This window comes from Schistocerca serialis, unplaced genomic scaffold (assembly GCF_023864345.2).
Source record: "Schistocerca serialis cubense isolate TAMUIC-IGC-003099 unplaced genomic scaffold, iqSchSeri2.2 HiC_scaffold_1407, whole genome shotgun sequence".
In the NCBI taxonomy this organism is placed as follows: Eukaryota; Metazoa; Arthropoda; class Insecta; order Orthoptera; family Acrididae; genus Schistocerca; species Schistocerca serialis.
Window position 1 is genome coordinate 299,817 of NW_026047633.1, and position 22,638 is coordinate 322,454.

The window sequence follows — 22,638 nt, forward strand, 5'->3', positions numbered from 1 at the left end:
GTCTTAATATACTTTAATGTCTCGCCACTCTATATTCATGAAGATGCAAAGCTAGTTCTTTTTGCTAATGATACAAGTACAGTAATCACACTCAAGGAAATTGTAAATAATGTCTTTCACAAAATTACTAAGTGGTTCTCTGCAAGTGGACACTTATTAAATTTTGAGAAAAAACAGTGAATATAATTCTGTGCCGTAAATGGCATAACACTGATAAATATAGGCTATGAAAAGAAGTCAGTTGCTAAGGCAGGGTATTCAAAATTTCTGGATGTGTACACTGATGAGAAATTGAGTTTGAAGAAACATCGATGATCTGCTGAAATAGTTAGGTTGAGCTACTTACGCTACTGCGGTTATTGCAAAATATTTGTGATGAACATCATTAAATTAGCCTACTATGCCTATTTTCATTCACTGCTTATACATGGTATCGTATTTGGGGGCAATTCGTCACTAAGAGGAAAAGTATTCATAGCACAGAAGGGTGTGATCAGGCTAACAGCTGGAGCCCACCGAAGATCACCTTGTGGACGTTTATTTAATGAACTTGAGATATTCACAGTACCTTCGACGTACGTATATTCATTTATGAAATTTGTCATTAATGACCCACCCCAATTCAAAAGTAACAGCGAAGTGCATAGCTACAACACTAGAAGAAACTATGACCTTCACTACTCTGGATTAAATCTCACTTTGTCATGAAAAGGTGTGAATTATGTTGCCGCAAAAGTATTTGGTCATTTGCCAAATAGCATTAAAAATTCGGCAGATATCTAACAAAATTTGAAAGAAAATAAAATTATTCCTGAATGACAGCTCCTACTGAATAGATGAATCTTTAGACATGAAGTATTAACTATAAAAATATTTGTTATTTTGTGTAAAGAAAACTTATGTTCAAGTGACACATCCCACATCATTACGAAATGTATTAATGCTCTATGCAACAAGGATCAATATATGTATGTATGTATCTATGGATGCAGACCAATTTGTCAACACAACCCATATTTCAGGGAGGTGGCTATCTTATCAGCCCTTCTTTGTGGAAGTTTGTCTACAACCACCTGCATTACTATTTTTCATTTACTTACACAAAAGACGATAAAATTACTACCAACGTATTAATGACAAGAGATCCGCTTGCTGTTATATAAACTGTGTATTCCTTCCTCTACGCAACAGCAACACACTTTATACTGTAGGCAACTACAGATGTAACAATGCGTTCTTGTTAAAGTTGCAACAGTTGAATAATTCTTTATTTGTCGTAATAAAGTATTACTCAGCAGCACCCGTTTGGTTTGATAAGAACATGTATGTGAATCTTCAGTTTCTCCCAGCTTAATTTTTGATGGAACACTCCACAGGTGAACTGCCTGTTCGTAGTGTCCCACGTGCACGCTATGAACCGAAAGTACAGCTATGGACTGTTCCTTCAAGAATATATATAATAGTTGAGTTCTGCAGTGAGATTTGTAGCTGATACTCTGTATTTTGATATCGTTCTGAGCACTGACAAACACTTATCAGAAAAGATTCTGAGGGTGGCTGGTTTTACTGCCAAAGTGTTTCAGTGCTGGTCCTTTACATGGAGCACTGCTTCACGCATCCAGATACCCCCTCAGCAGAAAACCGACTACTTTTTTGGTAAGTGTACGGCACAGTCACTGCCTGGAGATGCACGATTATTAACAGAAGTGAAGAGTAAGTCCCTAACGCCGGGAATTTTGACAACATTTCTAGCAAGAGGATCAATTTTTGGTCAACGTAATAATTCATTAATTTCTGCACTTACACATATAGAACAAAGACGAAATGGAGGACAACATTATCTGTCTTATTGACTACCCAACAGACTACCTTGTCACCAAAAAACATGGGTCGACAGAAGCGTCCGATCCCAGGCGTCGGCCTTCAACCGTGACGTAAGGGTGTCGTCGTGTGTGACGTCATGAGGGCGCGGAGTTTGGATTGAGTGTGGCTGTCTCCAGTTCTGTTTTATCTTATTTTATTTACTTTTCTGATCTGTTCGTTCTATCTCGTAAGTTTTTTTTTAAATTTAAAAACACTGATTACTTATTTTAATTATCTGTTTCCTCGAATTTCTGTTTTAGTTTATTACATTTATCTTTCTGATCTGTTCGTTCTATCCCGTGAGACTTTTTTTTTAAAGACAAAAAACACTAATTAGCTACTGAAGCATCTTTATCTTCGATGGGTTGCAGGGGTTACGACCCCTGGGGAGGTGGGTATTCATGCATGGCTGTCTTCACTTACACGTCGTAGCTACGCAAGGCGTCTAAATTTGTTTATATTTAGTTTGCCCCCCACCAAAAACACCCCATTTCCCGCGCTTGTCCCGTTAGTGTCATTAGGCTTCTTGTGAAAAGTGGGTGTGTTTGTTTTTGTTTCCGCCATATTTGTGACGTCATTGGTCAAAGCAGACGGGTGGGATCGGAAGCTTCCGTATTTCCAAAAACATTACTCTAGAAAAGTGAAAATATCGAGATTCAATGGAACAGCGTTCTGTATTAAAACACATTTGCGTGACTTAACGTGCTGACGATTGCTAATGCAGGACTGGGAGAAAGAAGCTAACAGATTAGTTGTACTAAATTCGGCAGTTTTCGTGGAGCTGACTGCTTCGGGAAATACCGGATTCAATGCTCCACTATCGAACTGTCAAAATGCGTCTAGCTTGGTTTGATTTCAAACCATTAGGAATAGGATCAGACTGTTCCAAGGTCTACGCACTATCCTGACGGAAAGTAATTGTTTAATTCCTCAATAGTCGAAGTTGCCATAGCATCTTATCTATATTCAGAAGCAGTGTTCCGTCATTCTGTTCTGTTATTCCTAACACAGAATAATCCTTTTATGGATCACTTGTGTACAAATACGAACCTATATTTCGGGAAAAAAAATTCAACAAAATGCTTTTCACTCATGCCTAAAGTCCGTAGAACAGCGGAATTAATAGGAATGTCGGTAGGACTTTAAAATAAGATTTGTAATACGAAATTCGTTAGTATTTTGAGAGCGTAATAAACGAACGCGGTTTGCTTTATAAGCGATAGTCTCCATAGTGAACGTAAATGAAACCTTACAGCTACCGTGACTTTGCAAAAACAAACCAAAAGAAAACAAAGAAAATAATTCAACACTACAGGAACGCATGAAAACAGTCGTCGTTACCTTATTAAGGGTGCGGGTGTAGCAGAAGAAATTCTCGGCGCAGAAACAGCAGCACGAAATCCCAACGCAGACCGTCAAACTGGACACGACTCGCTACAAATGCGACAGACGCCTGGGCTGTGGCACGCAGTCAGTGCTGCCAACGGCTGCGAGGCCGGCAGGTACCAACTGCAGTCTGCTACGGGGCCTCACACAGGAGGCAGCGTTTCCAGGGGCCGCGCGCAGAACATGCGAATGTAATACGAAGACTGTCGCCCTAATTTTGTTATTGCGGACAAGCAGAAAAAATAAAGTAACACGTTTGTGAATGTACTTTTAGAGCTATGTAATCCAATTCTACGCTCACTGTGACACTGCTGTGGCCACTGGAGTGCCTCTCAGAAAATTATGCCCGCAGCGGAGTCCAGGGAACCAGGGTTATTGTGATACCGACGCGCTACAGTACTGTTTATTGTCAACACATGGCTGTTGCCCATGCATATATTCGGTTCATTGCTTCTCAGCCCCTGTCCGCGCCATTTCTACTCATTGCTGTGGATAACAATGAAGCATTACATCCCACTCGTCAGCAGGTTGTTTCCCACAGAATGATTGTTTTATTGTCGTCAGTTGAAACATATGCCTGCCGTACTTTCCCACTTCACGTGTTGTGTGTGCACTGTGTGTCAAGATACAGTGTTTTTCCCTGTCCTGTGGATTTCAAAGTGCCAACAGGGAAACCTTTCCTGAAAGGGACAGATTTAAAAAATACGATTCATGTATTCAAAAGATCAAGAAAAAGCTACAACTGAACAGTTTTCGAACTCACAAAAAGGCGCTTCCGGAAAATTTCTCCGACCAACAACGTCAGACAGTGAGAGTTAAGCGTGCTTAAAAGGCCATGTCGTTAACAGCAGCCTCTCATCGTGTGGTGCTTCAGATGCAAGTGAACACAAGCACTGGAACACGGACCCCCAGCTGTCCCACATGCGGGTAGGCCTACTGCTAGCAGTTGTGAAGCAATGACGAGTTTGGACCCAGGCACTTGACCTAATAGGTTAACATCCACAATGATAAGTGAAATTTTACATAAAGGCCCTACTAAAATTGTAAGTTTTGAGTATCCTTTAAACGAGAATGAAAGAAAATTTTCAACTCATTTTTAATATAAGAAGTTTACCAAATTGAGAAAAACAATGATCGTAAATGGCTTATGTATTCGAAACCTACCGACAACGTTCTTTGTTTTTATTGTAAACATATTCGATCTCCTTCAAACTAGACTTGGCCAGTGTTTCTGTGTTTCGATACAGTGTATCGATACGTGGAACTGTTTCAGTGTTTCCGAACGGCTGTGGTTCACTGTTTCGAAACAGTGGTGTTTCATTCCGCCCCTGTCTCGGATAACCGGACCAGATTCGATGTCGAACAAGACTCAGAAACTGTATCGTTGTTTCAAAATAAGGCTGTTTCAGTCCACCTGTGCTTGGAACGGACTAATTGTATCGAAACAGTGATGTTTCATTCTGCTCTGTGTCGGACGAGATTCGGGCTCGGCACAGGTACTGAAACACAACATACCACTTCATGAAACACTTTCAAGAGCGTCGAAATCTTTTTGCAGCAAATAGCATGAAGCTTAAGATATCCGAAAATAAAGCTTCGTTTCTAGCTGACTGTCCTATTCCGAAATGGCGTAACATCTGCTTTATAAACATTAACCAAACAATAAAACAACGCATACTATTCACATTCAAAATAATAAATATGTGAAAATCATTCAGTTAAATTACACTTTTTTTATAACAAACCCTTCTCTGTTCATGTACAGTAATCATACTAAGAAACGCAAGTAAGACTACAACATTTTGAATAAAAAAAAGGCGTAGAGTGACAGTTATTAGACATATACATAAATTTGATGTAAGTATAATTGCAAGCAATCTGTTTGACATATCACTTACAGTGTAATGGTGAACGGGAAGGGCTGGGGAGCATGGTGTATTTATAGTAACGGTTCGAAACACCTTGAAAGACAAAATTTTTTTCTGTTATATCTTGTTATTAATTCTAATTATTTGGCGTTATTTGTGAGTCTATAGTCACTGTGCCTATTATCCACAATGATTCCCTTTGTGTGCATGGAAATTAACAGGATGGGTATATTACCCATACTAAAGGAATGTGGGACTCCCAGTAGCATATCCGTAGTTTCTGCAGTTTGCTCCCATCTCCAGTTCCGTTCGTGGTGGTTCTTGTATCTTCAGCCATAGCTGTCCTCAGCCATTTGAAAAGCATGAAAGTCACACGACACGAAAGCAGTGCAGTTGCTGCAGGAAATACGAAACTGCCAATACGGCTAAGTGATAGTTTCATTCTTCCTGCGATATGATTAGCGCTCTCACACCTCATTTGTGTTTATATGTACATACTTATACAGTAGACATTCAAGATAAAATGTATAGGTTTATTAGATTACAAAACACAAACTGTTTCACTGTTTCGAAACAGCGTATCGAAACATTACATTGTACTGTTTCATTTCTTTCGATACAGTTACGTGTTTCAGTTTGCCCATCTCTACTTCATACAAGATATCAGGCGATGGACTCCGTGGCTGGGTTCATTTAGAAAATCGGATTCAAGATCATGAACAATAATTTAACAACATAAACAGTACAAGAAAGTGGACAGAATGCGAGGTAATTTGAAACAACAGAGTGGTGTTGATCATACTGACCTTGAACTACTGGAAAAAGAGAAAGAACATTAGCGTCAGATTCTAAACTGAATTATACTCACCATCAGGTACCTAGTTCAACGTAATATGGCCTTAAAGCGAGGCAGTGACAAGCTCTATCAAGAAAATAATGTTAGTTTTCTTGGTTTGATCGAAATGACAGCAAATTTGACCCCGTTTTGCAGCAACATTAGAGGTGGGTAAAGGCTCAAGTAAGTCATGACCGTTTTCTTGGAAAAAACATTCAAAATGAACTCATAAATTTGCTTCCCAACAAAGTAAAAAACAGCATTGTTAATTCTGTAATCGAAAGTAAATATTTTTCTGACGTGCTTGATTGTACTCCTGATACATGCCACAAGGAACAAATGACATTGATTCTTAGGTCTGTAAATTTATCAGAAGACGCAACGACTGTAGAAGAACACTTCCTCGACTTTCTGAACGTCACTTCAACAACAGGAGAAAGTTTGACTGGAACCGTTTTGTCGGAACTAGATAAACTAGGACTCGATATTCATGATTGCAGAAGCCAACGTTATCGATTATAAAAGGTTATCGAAGTGGTGTTCAAGCCAGAATATTAAGGTGCAAACCAAGAGCATTTTATACGCCATGTGACAGCCACAGTCTTGTGTTATCAGATGCGGCGAAATCTACTGCAAAAGCAGTCACATTTTCTGGTGTAATTTAAAGAATATACATTATTTTCAGTGCATCCACTCAGAGATGGTAAATCTTAGTGCGCATGGCGCCAACTTGAAAAGTGAAGAATCTTTCATATAGTCGATGTCAAAGTAGGGTGTAGAGTGTCAAAGCTGTTACAGTGCCAGACGAGAGAAGTCAGAGGCGCCCTTCTTGAGGTCAGCAACAGCGCTGTTGAAACGAAAACAAAGAGCGAAGCTCACTCACTTCCTGTGGACGAATTGAAAAGCTTCGAGTTTATTGTAGGCCTTGTCTTTGCCATTAGCGCAGCAAGTAAGGCAGTTCAAGCAGAAAACGTTGACGTGAAAGTAGCAACTAAATCCCTCGAAAGTCTAGTTACGTTTATTGGGAATTTCCACGGAGGAGGTTTCGTTAATGTGCAATTAACAGTGAAAGAGATACCTGAAACTTCACAGATGTAAGCAAAATTTGGAGAAAGGAGAACTGGCAAGAAGGCGAAGCAATTTGATTATGAAGGTAACGACATGGTTCGCAGAGCTCAACCTTCAGAGGAGAGATATATAATCGAGTTTGTCTAACCTGTCGTTGACACAGTGTTATAAAGTTTGAAAGAGAGGTTTCGCCAAATGGCTAAGTATTCCGGAGTACTCGACTTTTTGTTTTCTCTAGACAGTTTAAAATACATATAGGACGAAGAATTGAAAATGCTGTCTACAAACCTTGAGAAAGAGCTAAGTGTAAACATAAGTTGTGAATGTTCGAAAGACATTGTTGCTTCAGCTGTCTTGACAGAAATTAATGTGCTCAGAGAAATGGCGCCCGATGACGTGAAAACTCCTACGTTAATACTGAAATACTCGAATGACGCTGCAAACCCGCTTCACGGGATTTACATCGCTCACAGTATTTTGCCAGCCGTGCCAGGAACTGTCGCCTCCGCTGAAACAAGCTTTCCACGTTCAAAGCACGTCAAGAATTATTTCCGAAGCAACATGTCGGCCATGTTGTCAATAGAACACGGCGTGGTTGCAAAATTGAGTTCTGAAGATACTATTCATGAATTTGCTCTTCGAATAGCGAGGAAAAGATGTTTTGTGTATACCCTTTGTGTTTATAACCTACAACTCAGTTAATTTCTTGTGAACACACAGCACAGTCGAGTGATGAAAACATTGAAGCGTATATCCTGAACAAAATTTGTGAACCTTACCTGATTTTGAACTTCATTGAATTGGAAGGATTCCCGTAGCAGTCTTATTATTATTATTTTTGTAATAACCATAACTATTAAGATTTCTTCTCCAACTAACTATTTTCCTACAGCGACAGTAGGTCCCCTGCGGTAACAGTCTACTGATGCACTGGTACTGCGTTAATGACGGAAGTTAGAATTCTTTTGAACATCACGGATATATGTGAGCTGTGTTGGAGGATGGACTGGGAGTTTTGGGGGGGAGGGTGTGGGAGAGCCCTCGCAGAACTTGGGCACACGTCTCCACGCCGGCTGAGCCCTGCTCAGCCACTGCTGGCTCTGGAATTTCCTGTAAGCAGGCTTTCACGCCAACACTACTTTGTCTATTCCCACTACCCTTCTCTGTACGCGTTCAATATTCCCTGTTAGTTCTCTTTGTAATGGGTCCCACACACCCGAGCGATAGTCTAGGATGGACCACACGAGTGTTCCGTAAGGTGTCTCCCTTGTAGACTCACCGCATTCATCCAGTGTCTCGTCCACTCTGCAATCTAGTTTACCTACAACTGAGCCTATGTGATATTCCCATTTTATATCACCTCAGTGTGCCACACTCATGTCTTTGTATGAGTTGACTGATTCCAAAAGTGACTCATTAATATTACAACAACCTTAGACTACGACGTCTTTGCGTGTTTTTAAGAGCACAATTTTGTACGTACCTTCTCTGCAAAACAGACTGAAGTGGATGACAGAGTGTTCGTCGAACCACTTTCACACGATTTTCCATTTCTGCCCACTTAAAGCAATTTGTCAAATCCTGCTTTACTTTGAAATCATGTGAAGATATGAATAAAAAATTGTACAGCTTCTTTCAGACACTCCTTCATTATAGATAATATATCATTTCCACAAACTGTGGCCTGACTGTTAACATTGCTTCCAAGGTCATTAGCATACGACGTGGACAGTGGTGCATGCAACACACATCCCTGAGGCGTGTCTCAAGCTACTCCCACACCTGTCGGTAAGTCTCCTTCCGAGATAACATGCTGCGTCCTTCAGATACCTAGACAGATAGACAGGCAGATGGACAGAGACGGGGAAAATGGGGGGAGGGAGGGAGGGAGGCGGAGCTGGAGACAGAAGCGCCTCATTCGCGTGCAGGGGGCGGCCCCCGCCTCTGCCACCCTCGTGGTGGATGTCGCCGCAGTCCGACACACACACTGCCGACACTCCTTCCCGCTCTCTATACACCCCTGACAGCAGCGCTCAAAGCGGACACTAAGCTATAGTTCTGAATGCGATATACGAGGAATGCGAATATCATCATTTATATTCATTTGTAACACAGTTTTTCAACAGGGAACGTCTTAATGCTGTAAAAATCTGCAGTAACTAAAACATTACACCTCTTTATTTTTTTTGAATTTCCTAAGGACCGTGGGAGGTATGAAGTGGTACATTTCGGGACGTTTTACTTACGATTCTCCTGTAAGTAACATATATTTAATGAAGGATGTCGTTTTCTTACAAGGGAATCAAAAAGGCTAGTAAACAGCGGAAGGCTTGACCTTCAGCAGAAAGACGACGTGAAGTTTTGTTCACAACACCTCCAGTCGGATCAATGAACGAGAGACATGGGAAACTTCTCTGGAATGCAGTATCTGCGTTACGTAAGGTACCAAATAAGCCAACACAACTGTTGATGAAATGAAAAACACAGAAATGTGGTAATAAGACATCAAAAACAATGAAACTTTTCCAACACGGATCACATCAATTCCACAATTGTTGCTACATCTCTGCCAAAAACGGCAAGAATCTTACAACAGATTCGCTCTTGAAGCAAAAACAATTACTCTGAAAGAAATATTCGTCTATTAGAACACCGATAGAAGTGTAAGAATCTGTGAATCATTAAGCTACATATAAAATTGTTACGTGTCAAAGAGACTGTCCATCATGACAGGAACAGAGAGCAAACGAGATATATTTTCTCATGCTTCAAATACACTCCTGGAAATTGAAATAAGAACACCGTGAACTCATTGTCCCAGGAAGGGGAAACTTTATTGACACATTCCTGGGGTCAGATACATCACATGATCACACTGACAGAACCACAGGCACATAGACACAGGCAACAGAGCATGCACAATGTCGGCACTAGTACAGTGTATATCCACCTTTCGCAGCAATGCAGGCTGCTATTCTCCCATGGAGACGATTGTAGAGATGCTGGATGTAGTCCTGTGGAACGGCTTGCCATGCCATTTCCACCTGGCGCCTCAGCTGGACCAGCGTTCGTGCTGGATGTGCAGACCGCGTGAGACGACGCTTCATCCAGTCCCAAACATGCTCAATGGGGGACAGATCCGGAGATCTTGCTGGCCAGGGTAGTTGACTTACACCTTCTAGAGCACGTTGGGTGGCACGGGATACATGCGGACGTGCACTGTCCTGTTGGAACAGCAAGTTCCCTTGCCGGTCTAGGAATGGTAGAACGATGGGTTCGATGACGGTTTGGATGTACCGTGCACTATTCAGTGTCCCCTCGACGATCACCAGTGGTGTACGGCCAGTGTAGGAGATCGCTCCCCACACCATGATGCCGGGTGTTGGCCCTGTGTGCCTCGGTCGTATGCAGTCCTGATTGTGGCGCTCACTTGCACGGCGCCAAACACGCATACGACCATCATTGGCACCAAGGCAGAAGCGACTCTCATCGCTGAAGACGACACGTCTCCATTCGTCCCTCCATTCACGCCTGTCGCGACACCACTGGAGGCGGGCTGCACGATGTTGGGGCGTGAGTGGAAGACGGCCTAACGGTGTGCGGCACCGTAGCCCAGCTTCATGGAGACGGTTGCGAATGGTCCTCGCCGATACCCCAAGAGCAACAGTGTCCCTAATTTGCTGGGAAGTGGCGGTGCGGTCCCCTACGGCACTGCGTAGGATCCTACGGTCTTGGCGTGCATCCGTGCGTCGCTGCGGTCCGGTCCCAGGCCGACGGGCACGTGCACCTTCCGCCGACCACTGGCGACAACATCGATGTACTGTCCAGACCTCACGCCCCACGTGTTGAGCAATTCGGCGGTACGTCCACCCGGCCTCCCGCATGCCCACTATACGCCCTCGCTCAAAGTCCGTCAACTGCACATACGGTTCACGTCCACGCTGTCGCAGCATGCTACCAGTGTTAAAGACTGCGATGGAGCTCCGTATGCCACGGCAAACTGGCTGACACTGACGGCGGCAGTGCACAAATGCTGCGCAGCTAAAGTGCGCGTCATTTATGACGGCGGCCGAGTTTAGGTTAGTTCTGCGCATCTGACGTCACAAAACACAGTCAGCCAATCAACAGAGAACGACGTTGCCAGAGCTCGACTGCAGTGCAGAGCACGGACGAGTGTCTTCAGTTTTAGAAACGTTTAGTCATAAATAAAGTAATTGAACAAAAGCAATGTCTTGATAGCAGACTTTCTATGAAAGAAAGTTTGGAAAAAGCATTCTTTATACTAATTGCTTCATATTCTATTAATAAATTAAAGCAAACAAGCAGCAAGCCTCCTAATTCAGGCGATAGCAAGGAAAGGTGTTCGTATCATTCTCACTAACAGCTTTTTCGCAATAAAGAATAGCGGTATTTGTTTATTTCCTGTTGTACTTCGACGAAACGTGAGTAATTCACAGTCATACCAACAGTATTTGTCGGTATTTTGCGTGATAGTTTAAAGTCCTTCGGGAAATGTATTGTATGACAAGCTGCGTTAGCGTAATGGTTAAAGTGTTTGAATGATAAGCAAAAGATTCTAAGTTCAAATCTTGTCCAGTGCTTACTATTTTCTTTATTTAAAAACAATATCGAAGTGTCTTACTTCATGAATTTTATTCGTTTGAATGTAATTTTTTGAAATTTCTAGTGGCAACTAAAATCATCATACGGAAAGTATACGCTTTTGACTTTTACCTCTGCAAACTCTTCAAAATTTCGTGCAATGGTTTACTTCTTTACTACATCTAATGCTGCACAATACCTGCATTGAACATCGAAACAAAATTAAGTAAGTTATGGGGGGAAGGTATCCGTCAAGAAGATGTATAAAAATCAAATTTTGGGGGCAAATAGTTTTTGTGAAATCGAATGATAAAGTGTGTCAAAGGAGTCGAATCACCGTGTGTCTGCACAGGCGAGCAGTGCAATGAAGACAAAATCGCGGAATGCGGGGACCACGTCTCTGTAGCAGCGAAAGGGTTAATGCGGCCGTGGTGGCTTTACTTCATAAACTGCGCGCTCAATCCTAAACGTAAGTTTGCGAACTATACTATTGCGCTGCTTCTCTTGGCGCGTACAACTGGCAACGCAGCAATCTACCGCGTCTGGGCGGGCACGCGCGAACCGCCAAGATAAAAGAATTGAACTATAGCGCCATTCGACGGCCAACACCGCGGTTCCTGGTGTGTCCGCTGTACCGTGCGTGTGATCATTGCTTGTACAGCCCTCTCGCAGTGTCCGGAGCAAGTATGGTGGGTCTGACACACCGATGTCAATGTGTTCTTTTTTCCATTTCCAGGAGTGTATGTGTTTACGTTCTCTTTCTTTAAGAGGAGCCAGCTGCAGTTATACAAATTATTGCTTCACGAGTAAGTTGTAGGTTACGTCACAGAATCACCTCGGTCGGCGCTTTGGCGCGAGTTTTTCAAACTGGGCGACTGTTATTAGAAAATAGTTTCCAGCTTTCCACAATAACGATCTTTTTATAAAAATAAATATAATTCGTATTTGTTTCGATATTTTGGAGTATAATATTGGTGGAATCAGTGTATGTGCAGGTTTGTCGAACAAATTTATTACAAATTAGATTTTGTATGATACTGTTCAAAGCATCGTGTTCCACAAACCTCAACTTCGCACTCTACATAAAACACACGTGCTTTTCTTCTCGCTTTTTTCCGATTGGCAACATACACGACATTTTCGCGTCGGCGCCTGCTTTTACGCGAAAGACTGTGTGTGTTATTCTGGAAGATGTCGTCCCACCAGACGTGTCGGCACCGACACCTGTCAAGGTTCCGTGCTGAGAGGATCAGCTGAAATCGATACTGCCTCTTTCTGTGAGGTTCATTTGAAACTCAAGTCTTCGAAATTTTACCACCAAGTCGGTTGTACAACAGGTACGGATTCAGAGCTGCTACGTCCATGAAATGGCCAAATCGCTGCATATATATTTTCTAAGACGTTTGCTCGTGGCCGAATAACTGGTCCCGTATTGGTCAGCTGAATCAACGCCAGCCGTTCTGTCCCTGCGCTCCAGGATCACTCCAGGTTTCCACTGCACTTTTATCTCCTCAGTCTGCCGCAGCTCGCCGCTGTAAACACGGGGAAGCGTGTACACGTCTCTGCTGTCTCGCCACCGCACTGCCGTCACCTTCCCTCTATAAGAGGTCTTACATTTACCTCTCCAGAGTTTTGCCTCCTTCGAAGCCGTTGGCATTTCTTTCCCGTTAATACTAACAGTTCCAATGCAGCCACTGCTTTTAGAAACGAGAAAATCGAACCGCCCATTAATAATATGGAACCTGTCGGTAGACAAAGTATATCCATTGTTAAAACATCGGTGAAGCAAAGACTTTAGACACTAGAGGATATTCACTATATTGTGGCTTAAACACAATGTCTTTTCCACTGCAAGTTACGAAGTGTCACAAAGAACCGCTACCTGCTTTACACAAGCGAAACTATTTAATATGAATGCGAGATTGATAGACGTCCCGCCCTTTCCACAATTAACAGCGATTCATGATTGGATAACTCATGTCCGGGAGTAAAAAGCCTCCTCAAATGTTTTGTATAGATGATCAATGACAGATCTGTATCTACACAATTCAGCGGGAATACCAGAGTCATTTTGAATAAACACTCTTGTCATTAAAACGAAGGAACCTCAAATAGTACATTTCAAAATTCACTCTGTAAATAAACCCTGAGAGGAATAAGATAGCGAATAAAGATTAAAATTCCCCCATACTTTTTTCTACCCATTTGCGAACAAACGATCGCTGTTTTAATGTGTCCTGCGTGTGCGTTTATGAACTATTCAGCACATTTGTTCGTCTCGCTCGCCATCTTTGTAGCAAGCTGTCATAAAAAAGTGATGCCATTAAATGATTGCGGAGAATCTCCAAAGAAATTTTTACATCTAGATTTCGTGTCGAACGGAATTTGCTCCTATCTACACTGCAATTAACGGACCACGAAATTACCGAACCGGAACCATTGTAATCAGTTATCACTTCTTGTCTGACGTCCCCTTCACATCTTGACGTTTCTGAGTCATTGTCATTGAGTATCATCATCGCTCTCTTCACCACTACTCCACACTCTGTAGCTTTTATTTGTTTATTTTTTCACTCATCACTCTTCTGACTGGTCTGATGCGGTCCGCCAACCTCTCCACCTCAGAGTAGCGCAGGCAACCCAGGTCCTCAACTGTTTGCTGGCTGTACTCCAGTCTCTGTTTTCCTCTACGGTTCTTGCCCTCTACAGCTCCCCTTAGCACTGTGCCAGTTATTTCGTCATGTCTTTACAGCTGTCCTACCATCCTGTCCCTTCTTGTTGTCATTGTTTTCTCCATATATTCCTTTCCTCGCCGACTCTGCTGAGAACCTCCTCATTCCTTACCTTATCAGTCCACCTAATTATCAACATTCTTCTGTAGCACCACGTCTTACATGCTTCTTTTCTCTTCTGTTCTGGGTTTCAGACAGTCCGTGTCTCACGGTCATATAAAACTGTGCTCCAATCGTAAACCCCAAGAAATTTCGTCCTCAAATTAAGGCCTATTTTTCATACTAGTAGACAAGCCAACATCTCTTTTTCTCAACACATACTAATCGTACTGGGGTAAACGAGGTATCGTTAGAAAGCTTTTTAACCGGCTTCTGTCATTCCATATTAGTATTGCACTAAAATTTTGCTACTTGCGGAAAATTTTGCTTAAAGGAGACTTACAACTGTCACACGCAAAAGGGTATGGCGGGTGGCGAGCTTCACACCTATATTCTACGAAGCTAAGTTATTAAACAGGAATAAGAGTCTCCCTCTTCATACCACCTTGCTACAAAAATAATTTTATTTGTTGTAAAGCACTTATTAACTGGACAGTTTGTATACAGCACAGTAACAGATAATGTCTGTGGCCACTGCAGTTATCCGCTATATCTGCCATTGTACAAGTTGACTTTCCTAATCGAGTATACCTTCTGAAACGACAGACATATCTGCCATTGCCACCTTCAATTCTGATTTACCTAGAGCCACCATGATCTAACGTGCTCACCATAACTGAAAATGTCCTTCGAGAGGAAGTTACAGGTTACGTGGATGCACTGACAGTCCCTGACCTCTGCCACTCGTACAAACCGGGACAAACAGTCCGAATGCAAAACACATTTCAGGAAACATGAACGTATCATGCATAATCCACGATTATTATTTCACATCGTTCGGTTAGTTTATAAAAATGTTTCCTCTTATTCCCACAAGTACCCTTATACCAATGACTAAACTTATTCCAAATACTGACATTATTTAAAACTGTAACAGCGAGCATGTTTCGCACAGGTCCCGTGGTTATGCTGTGTATTCCATCGTCTTTGACATGGATAAGTCGGAGATTTTCCAATCGATTCCATATAGGTTTCCCAAGCTTTAGGGGACCTTTACAGTAATTCCAAAGTGCTTGAGATTTTAACAGGGCTGCATTATAAAGTTTTTGTACGAGTTACTTTCAGGTATCGTCTTAGTCACAACCCTTTTAGCTATTCGGTGTAATGTGTCTGACCTCTCTCCCGCCTTTCTTCACATCCTTTTGATGGCACTCTTCTTTATCAGACGATTCAGATGCGGTTTACATTGATCAAACAGTAACGGTAAAAATGTAATGTGTACTAAGGACTAACTGCCTTTTCTAATGCCTAGGGTCATGGACATCTTCACTCGACAGGTACGCCTTTCGTGCATGAGAACTACCAAGTGTGGTACCGACGTCGCAAGGCAGAAAAAACGCAAAATCGTGACTGGCAATGTCCTTACTGGAGCTGGAAATTTAGCGTGGAATTCTACGCGAGATGAATCTAATAGTTCCCACAAAGAAAGTATGTCTCGAAAACTGGCAGAAAATCAGGTCGTAGTAAAAGTACACCAGTGCAAAGACACAGCCACCACCCGCACTCTGCGATAGGAATTCTGATGTTTCCTATGACAGTCACTAAAAGCAGTTTCCCAAATTCAGCGAAGATGAAGTAAATATTCCAGAATTAGAGTCAATGAGAAACTTTTAAGTCCAGGTCCTCAGAGGAGTTAAGCAGTTTAAATCACTTAATGAGGGCAGGTCCTCAGGTCCAGATTGTACACCAGTTAGTTTCCAGATGTAACAGCCCCGTACTTAGCAATCGTATACAACCGCTTGCTCGACGAGAGACCCGTACCTAAAGACTGGAAATCGGCACACGTCGGACCAGCACACAAGAAGGGGAACAGGAATAATCCGCTGAATTACGGACCCATATCACTGACGTTCATTTGCTATAGGATTCTGGAAGACACATAGATAATGTTGCGGGGAAGGCTAACTGAAGTCGGCGTTTATTGGCAGAACACTTACAAGATGCAGCAGGTCTTGTGAAGAGAATGCCTACACGAAACTCGTCCGTTCTCTTCTGGAGTGTTGCTGTGCAGTATAGGCCCCTTACCAGATAGGACTGACGGAAGACACCGAAAAGTTTGAGAGAAGGGCAGCTCATTTCGTGTTATCGCGATATAGGGCCAGAGTGACACGGATATGATAGCCGAAAATATTTTGTTGACGCCCACCTACACAGGGAGAAATGATCACCGTGTTGAACTAAGAGACAACACACCACATTTAAGTGGTCGTTTCATCCACGTGGTGTTCGAGAAGTGCACGGTGCAGACAGAGTGCAGACAGGCGGTCCGGCGAGTCCTCTGCCAGGCACTTAAGTGCGAATAGCAGAGCAGTCGTGTGGACGGAGGTGTGTATGTAGGTGGGACAGGGGTAACCAGGAAATGAAAGAAAAACAGTTAGAAGACATTGGTTAAATGCCATTAAAACACGTTAAATTTATTTTCATGCCAACACACAAATTGTAAGTTATTTTCATTTAAATTTTGCCAAGATACGGAAGAAGTACAATGGCTTTTATACAGTGAAATAACCGGTGGATTTAATTTCAGACGTATTCGTACATTGTTTGTGCTCATCAGGACCACACAGGTGTCCCTGCTGAATTGTTTACATTGGCCGAAGACGAACAAAAGGAAGTAATATCACCATAAGGACTCACCATTTCGAAACAAAGGTGTTCAATTTCTTTCCGTTTCCTCTTCCTATCTGACATCGTTGAAGCTCCAACAACAAATTAAACAACAATTTTGTTCAACAGTTCTACTTTACCCACCCTCTGAAAGACAACTATCTTGCTGACCGTGGACATAAGCACGTCCCTTCTCTTTGATGTCCCTGTATACTCGCAACAGATGGGCCAATAGAGGAAACTACACAACTCGATGTTGACTTGTTATCTGCCACTGCGCTTGGATCCCTGTATGCCAGTGGCTGTATTTAAATTTAATGTTTGTCACCATCGATTGTTCCCTCTGCAGTATCCAATACTATTTAGTTATTCAGATGAGCGACATATCTGAATTAAGGAGGGTCGGGTAAGTGAAGTTTCGCTGTCTCCGCACCTGTAACCACCTGCCTCCCTTGGGATAGGAATCGTTACGTTCTTCTTGAACTCTGAGGATACGTTGCTTGCCTCATATGTCTTGCGCACCAGGGGGGGAATATTTTATCCTGGCTGGCGTAGCCAAGCATCTTAGTGACTCTGAAGGAATGTCATGTACTCCGCAGATCTTGGGTTTTTTGGTTGTCTTTTGTATCGTGAGGATTTGAAAGCAAAGTGCATAATACGTGTTAGTGATATTGCAGTGGACTTTGAAGGCCGTCTATGGTTCTTTCACTTGCTCGTGTAAACTGTGATAATAATTTATTTAATGCATGTATGTTTTTTATGTTGTTACTTTCTTTTCTGTCACCCCAATTTCAACAATGTAATTAATCACGTGAGCTGCAATGGGATGTTATTGTATGTATGTGTATTATCTTTCTTTTCTGAGATACCTTCTCTGGTTTAGGAATAAACCTCATTGCCTTCAGATGTCGCCTCTAAGTAGCGTCTGTGACTCAGATATGACGTCGGTCAAAGCCACAGAGTAGAAAAATCTCTGGAGTGTGTATCGCGTGCTACGCATGTTGTCAACATTAAACTGAAATTGTCACATGATCTCGGGATGACTCTTTTTAAGACCAGTTCACGTTGGCCGTCAAGTCGTGTAATGTCAAGTCATAACATTCCACAATGCATTTGAAATGGCGGCTTTCAGACAACTCATCAACAGACCGTCACGTCACGTCACGTCACGGCAGGCCAAGGTTTCCCGGGAAGGAAGTGTCGACGGTATCATCGTCTGCTATCATCGTAAGTTAACCTATTTTGCGGCGCTCGCTCGTCTTATAGTAGTGGATCTTGTGGTTCTGCATCTTCTTAATCTTCATTGAATTATTGTACTTCGTTTTCGTGGCAAATTGTAAATGTTTAGAGTTATTTCCACTAGATGTTTTAACACAAGGAATGTGAGATATCTGGAAGCAAATTATTCAGGTATGACAATAACAGAACAGACGCCCTCTTTTTCATAACACAGAAATGTCGATGTTTTGAAATATTGCTCCACGTCTCAGCATTTCAACAAACATAACTGATCAAGAACATACATTATGAGGTTTGGTTTGGCCATTAATAACCGTAGTTTCTCTGTTGCAATACTACACTCTGACACGGACTAAGCGATTTGATGTTACATGACGAGAGAGACAGTGTAATTACAAGCTGATGTGACGGTGCTGTGACGTGATGCCAGCTCATCTTGCTCATCAAAGCTCTGAGAATAATTTATTCTAGGTATCAAATGCAAATTGATAAGGTGTCTACAAAACACCTGTCCCAAATACACAACACATACGAAGGGAATCTATCTGTACTAACGATATGGCCGCATTCACAATTTATAGGACGTTTTATGGAGAAACCTACGCCGCCCCAACATCATATGTCCGCGGTGGCAATGTATATCGACAACAGAAAATAAATTCTGTGCATCTGAATCCTCATTCTGTGGTCAAAGCCGAGGGTGAAATCGGACACTAGAATTTATTCATTGTTTTTTCTGTTAATATATCATTAAATGGGGCATCTTTATCGTCCTTGTGCCAATGTAATTCGTATCCTTAACACCAGTGCAGTACTGCACGTTATCTCGGCTTCTCATCTCGCTAGAACTGAATTAGCAGCGACTGCACGAATTCGAGCTGCTAATATGTTCATTCATTACACTATCAACTTTGACATTCAGGCCATAGGCCTGACACTATAGTGTTCTGCAACATATTGGTTACAACGAAAAATATTTTAATGGCAAACTTTCGCAATTTTCTGTAGCATGGTATGTATGACATATGGATGTGTTTCTCATTTATACCTGCATGCAACGTGGGTATTCCTTTCCAAATGATATCATATTCTTCTTCTACAAACATACTGTTTACACCTTGTGGTCACAGATAACACTGTTCTTCCAAAGATGTATTTATTTATAAATGTATTCACTGATAACATAGTTCTTCCAAAGATGTTTTATGATCTTCCTGTGAACATGGATTGTCCAACATAGACATGTTATTCCTCTTTGGCCATGTCTAACAGTATCCTCCATAGCATATATTCAGATCAAATTCACTACACATGTAACTACTGTACTGATGTTCATTCTGTGTCTCGATTGTTTAATGACTGGACAACACATTTCCTACCTGCTGTCATAGATTTAGACGATTTTGCACTATCTGCAGGATGGGACATCAATTTCAATAAATCTTGACGATGCCATCACATACACTATGTGGTCAAAAGTATCTGGATACCTGGCTGAAACTGACTTACAAGTTGGTGGCGCCCCCATCGGCAATGCTGGAATGCAATGTGGTGTTGGATTTGTTATTATTCACAACTCCAAATGGATTACGCGCTTTCTCTTTAAAGTACTTTAATCACGATGTGGGGTCTTAGTACCTTTGAAAATTAATTGTAAATGGTCTTGGGAAATCGTAAATTAAAAAACAGGAGATAATTTGTGCATAATTCGGGCTAAGCTTGGTAGAACTTACTTAGACATATTCCACCCAAAGTGGGAGGAGAGAAGATTAAAGAGAAATGAAACAGGAATAAACACGGAAGCACTATGTAACACAACGTTTCTGCCGATTGACGATACAGTGTTGGGCCCCATTAATTGAAAAGGCCCTAAGTAAGTCTTGGCACCACGCGGTTCTGCCAAAAGCCCTCAGAAATTCACAGGTATAAGGTATAAACCTCGGATAAAAGTACACTGCATCATGTGGGGTAAACGTTGGTTACAAGCAGTGTTGCTGTATTTGGGATAGAATTATACATTTCGATTTGCAACTTCAGAGTGAATAACGTAACAATTTCTGAAACAGACTGTTGCAAGCCCAATATTTGCCGCCAACCAGTGGGAAAATTTCTGAGCCGAATTACCTCACTGAGTGTGCGTCATCATGGTTTGGTGCAACATACAAAATCGAGACCTTCGGTCGTATGAATAAAACGGAGAGTCTACTTTATATTCCAAATTTTGGAAAACACTCCCCAGTTCGCACAAATAAAGCGTGTCGGAGGATACACTCGATCCAAGAACGTCCTCATCTTGAGTAAAGGGGTGGGGAAAGTCGCTCAAAACAAAGAAAGCACTCGGATTTCGTATCAGTGAATCTAGAAGAACGTATCACAAGCCGAGAACATTCTCCGTTTTTTGAAGTGATCTCTGTATCACACATCGATCTGAGTAAGTTCTGTTGAGGTTAATTTTTACCGACTTTTTGGCAGTAAAGCCAGAGTTTACATTGCCTGGAAGGCAAGAAGGTATAAGTAACCCGAAGAAGTACAGAAAAAAGAAACTGTAGAAGCTTATACGGGTTTTGCAACAAAAAACGTCACTTGCCTGGCGAATTTCCTTCGAGAAAATCGTGAAAAAAAAGAGGGGAGACCTTCCAAACGAAGTGAATATTACAACATTTTTTCAAAGTGATGCACGAGAAGACTTTGGCGTACACAGTTAGTTAGTTACGTATTCCATTGATCAATAGCACGGAAAACCGTTATTATGTGGAACATGTAAAATGCATAAGAAATGTGCACAGGAAACAAGTCTTTTTATGTTTACATTGTAGTGTTATACTTAAATATTTCTATTATCTATCCCATTCCCTTAAATGGCACAAAATGCATATATTATATCTCCAGATTTATTTACTCATATTCAAGAATTCATCTATGGTATAGAAGGAGTTGTCAAGGAGGTATGATTTCAGTTTGTTTTTGAAACTACACTCCTGGAAATGGAAAAAAGAACACATTGACACCGGTGTGTCAGACCCACCATACTTGCTCCGGACACTGCGAGAGGGCTGTACAAGCAATGATCACACGCACGGCACAGCGGACACACCAGGAACCGCGGTGTTGGCCGTCGAATAGCGCTAGCTGCGCAGCATTTGTGCACCGCCGCCGTCAGTGTCAGCCAGTTTGCCGTGGCATACGGAGCTCCATCGCAGTCTTTAACACTGGTAGCATGCCGCGACAGCGTGGACGTGAACCGTATGTGCAGTTGACGGACTTTGAGCAAGGGCGTATAGTGGGCATGCAGGAGGCCGGGTGGACGTACCGCCGAATTGCTCAACACGTGGGGCGTGAGGTCTCCACAGTACATCGATGTTGTCGCCAGTGGTCGGCGGAAGGTGCACGTGCCCGTCGACCTGGGACCGGATCGCAGCGACGCACGGATGCACGCCAAGACCGTAGGATCCTACGCAGTGCCGTAGGGGACCGCACCGCCACTTCCCAGCGAATTAGGGACACTGTTGCTCCTGGGGTATCGGCGAGGACCATTCGCAACCGTCTCCATGAAGCTGGGCTACGGTCCTGCACACCGTTAGGCCGTCTTCCGCTCACGCCCCAACATCGTGCAGCCCGCCTCCAGTGGTGTCGCGACAGGCGTGAATGGAGGGACGAATGGAGACGTGTCGTCTTCAGCGATGAGAGTCGCTTCTGCCTTGGTGCCAATGATGGTCGTATGCGTGTTTGGCGCCGTGCAGGTGAGCGCCACAATCAGGACTGCATACGACCAAGGCACACAGGGCCAACACCCGGCATCATGGTGTGGGGAGCGATCTCCTACACTGGCCGTACACCACTGGTGATCGTCGAGGGGACACTGAATAGTGCTCGGTACATCCAAACCGTCATCAAACCCATCGTTCTACCATTCCTAGACCGGCAAGGGAACTTGCTGTTCCAACAGGACAATGCACGTCCGCATGTATCCCGTGCCACCCAACGTGCTCTAGAAGGTGTAAGTCTACTACCCTGGCCAGCAAGATCTCCGGATCTGTCCCCCATTGAGCATGTTTGGGACTGGATGAAGCGTCGTCTCACGCGGTCTGCACGTCCAGCACGAACGCTGGTCCAGCTGAGGCGCCAGGTGGAAATGGCATGGCAAGCCGTTCCACAGGACTACATCCAGCATCTCTACAATCGTCTCCATGGGAGAATAGCAGCCTGCATTGCTGCGAAAGGTGGATATACACTGTACTAGTGCCGACATTGTGCATGCTCTGTTGCCTGTGTCTATGTG

The 22,638-nt window shown here is 42.8% G+C and overlaps 1 protein-coding gene across 3 annotated transcripts in view; it reads right to left on the reverse strand.

The window, feature by feature from the left end:
- LOC126442783 (ankyrin-3-like) overlaps window positions 1-22,638 on the reverse strand; it is a 240,248-nt gene that overhangs the window by 76,220 nt on the left and 141,390 nt on the right. Inside the window, exon 1 of one of the 3 annotated variants that reach the window (XM_050090818.1) lies at window positions 3,205-3,294. The exons of 1 other annotated variant lie outside the window; for it this stretch is intronic. The gene's annotated coding sequence lies outside the window, so the exon portion shown is untranslated. Of the gene's footprint in view, window positions 1-3,204; window positions 3,295-22,638 lie in introns of those variants that run through there. One more of the 3 variants, XM_050090819.1, reaches the window with a different exon arrangement.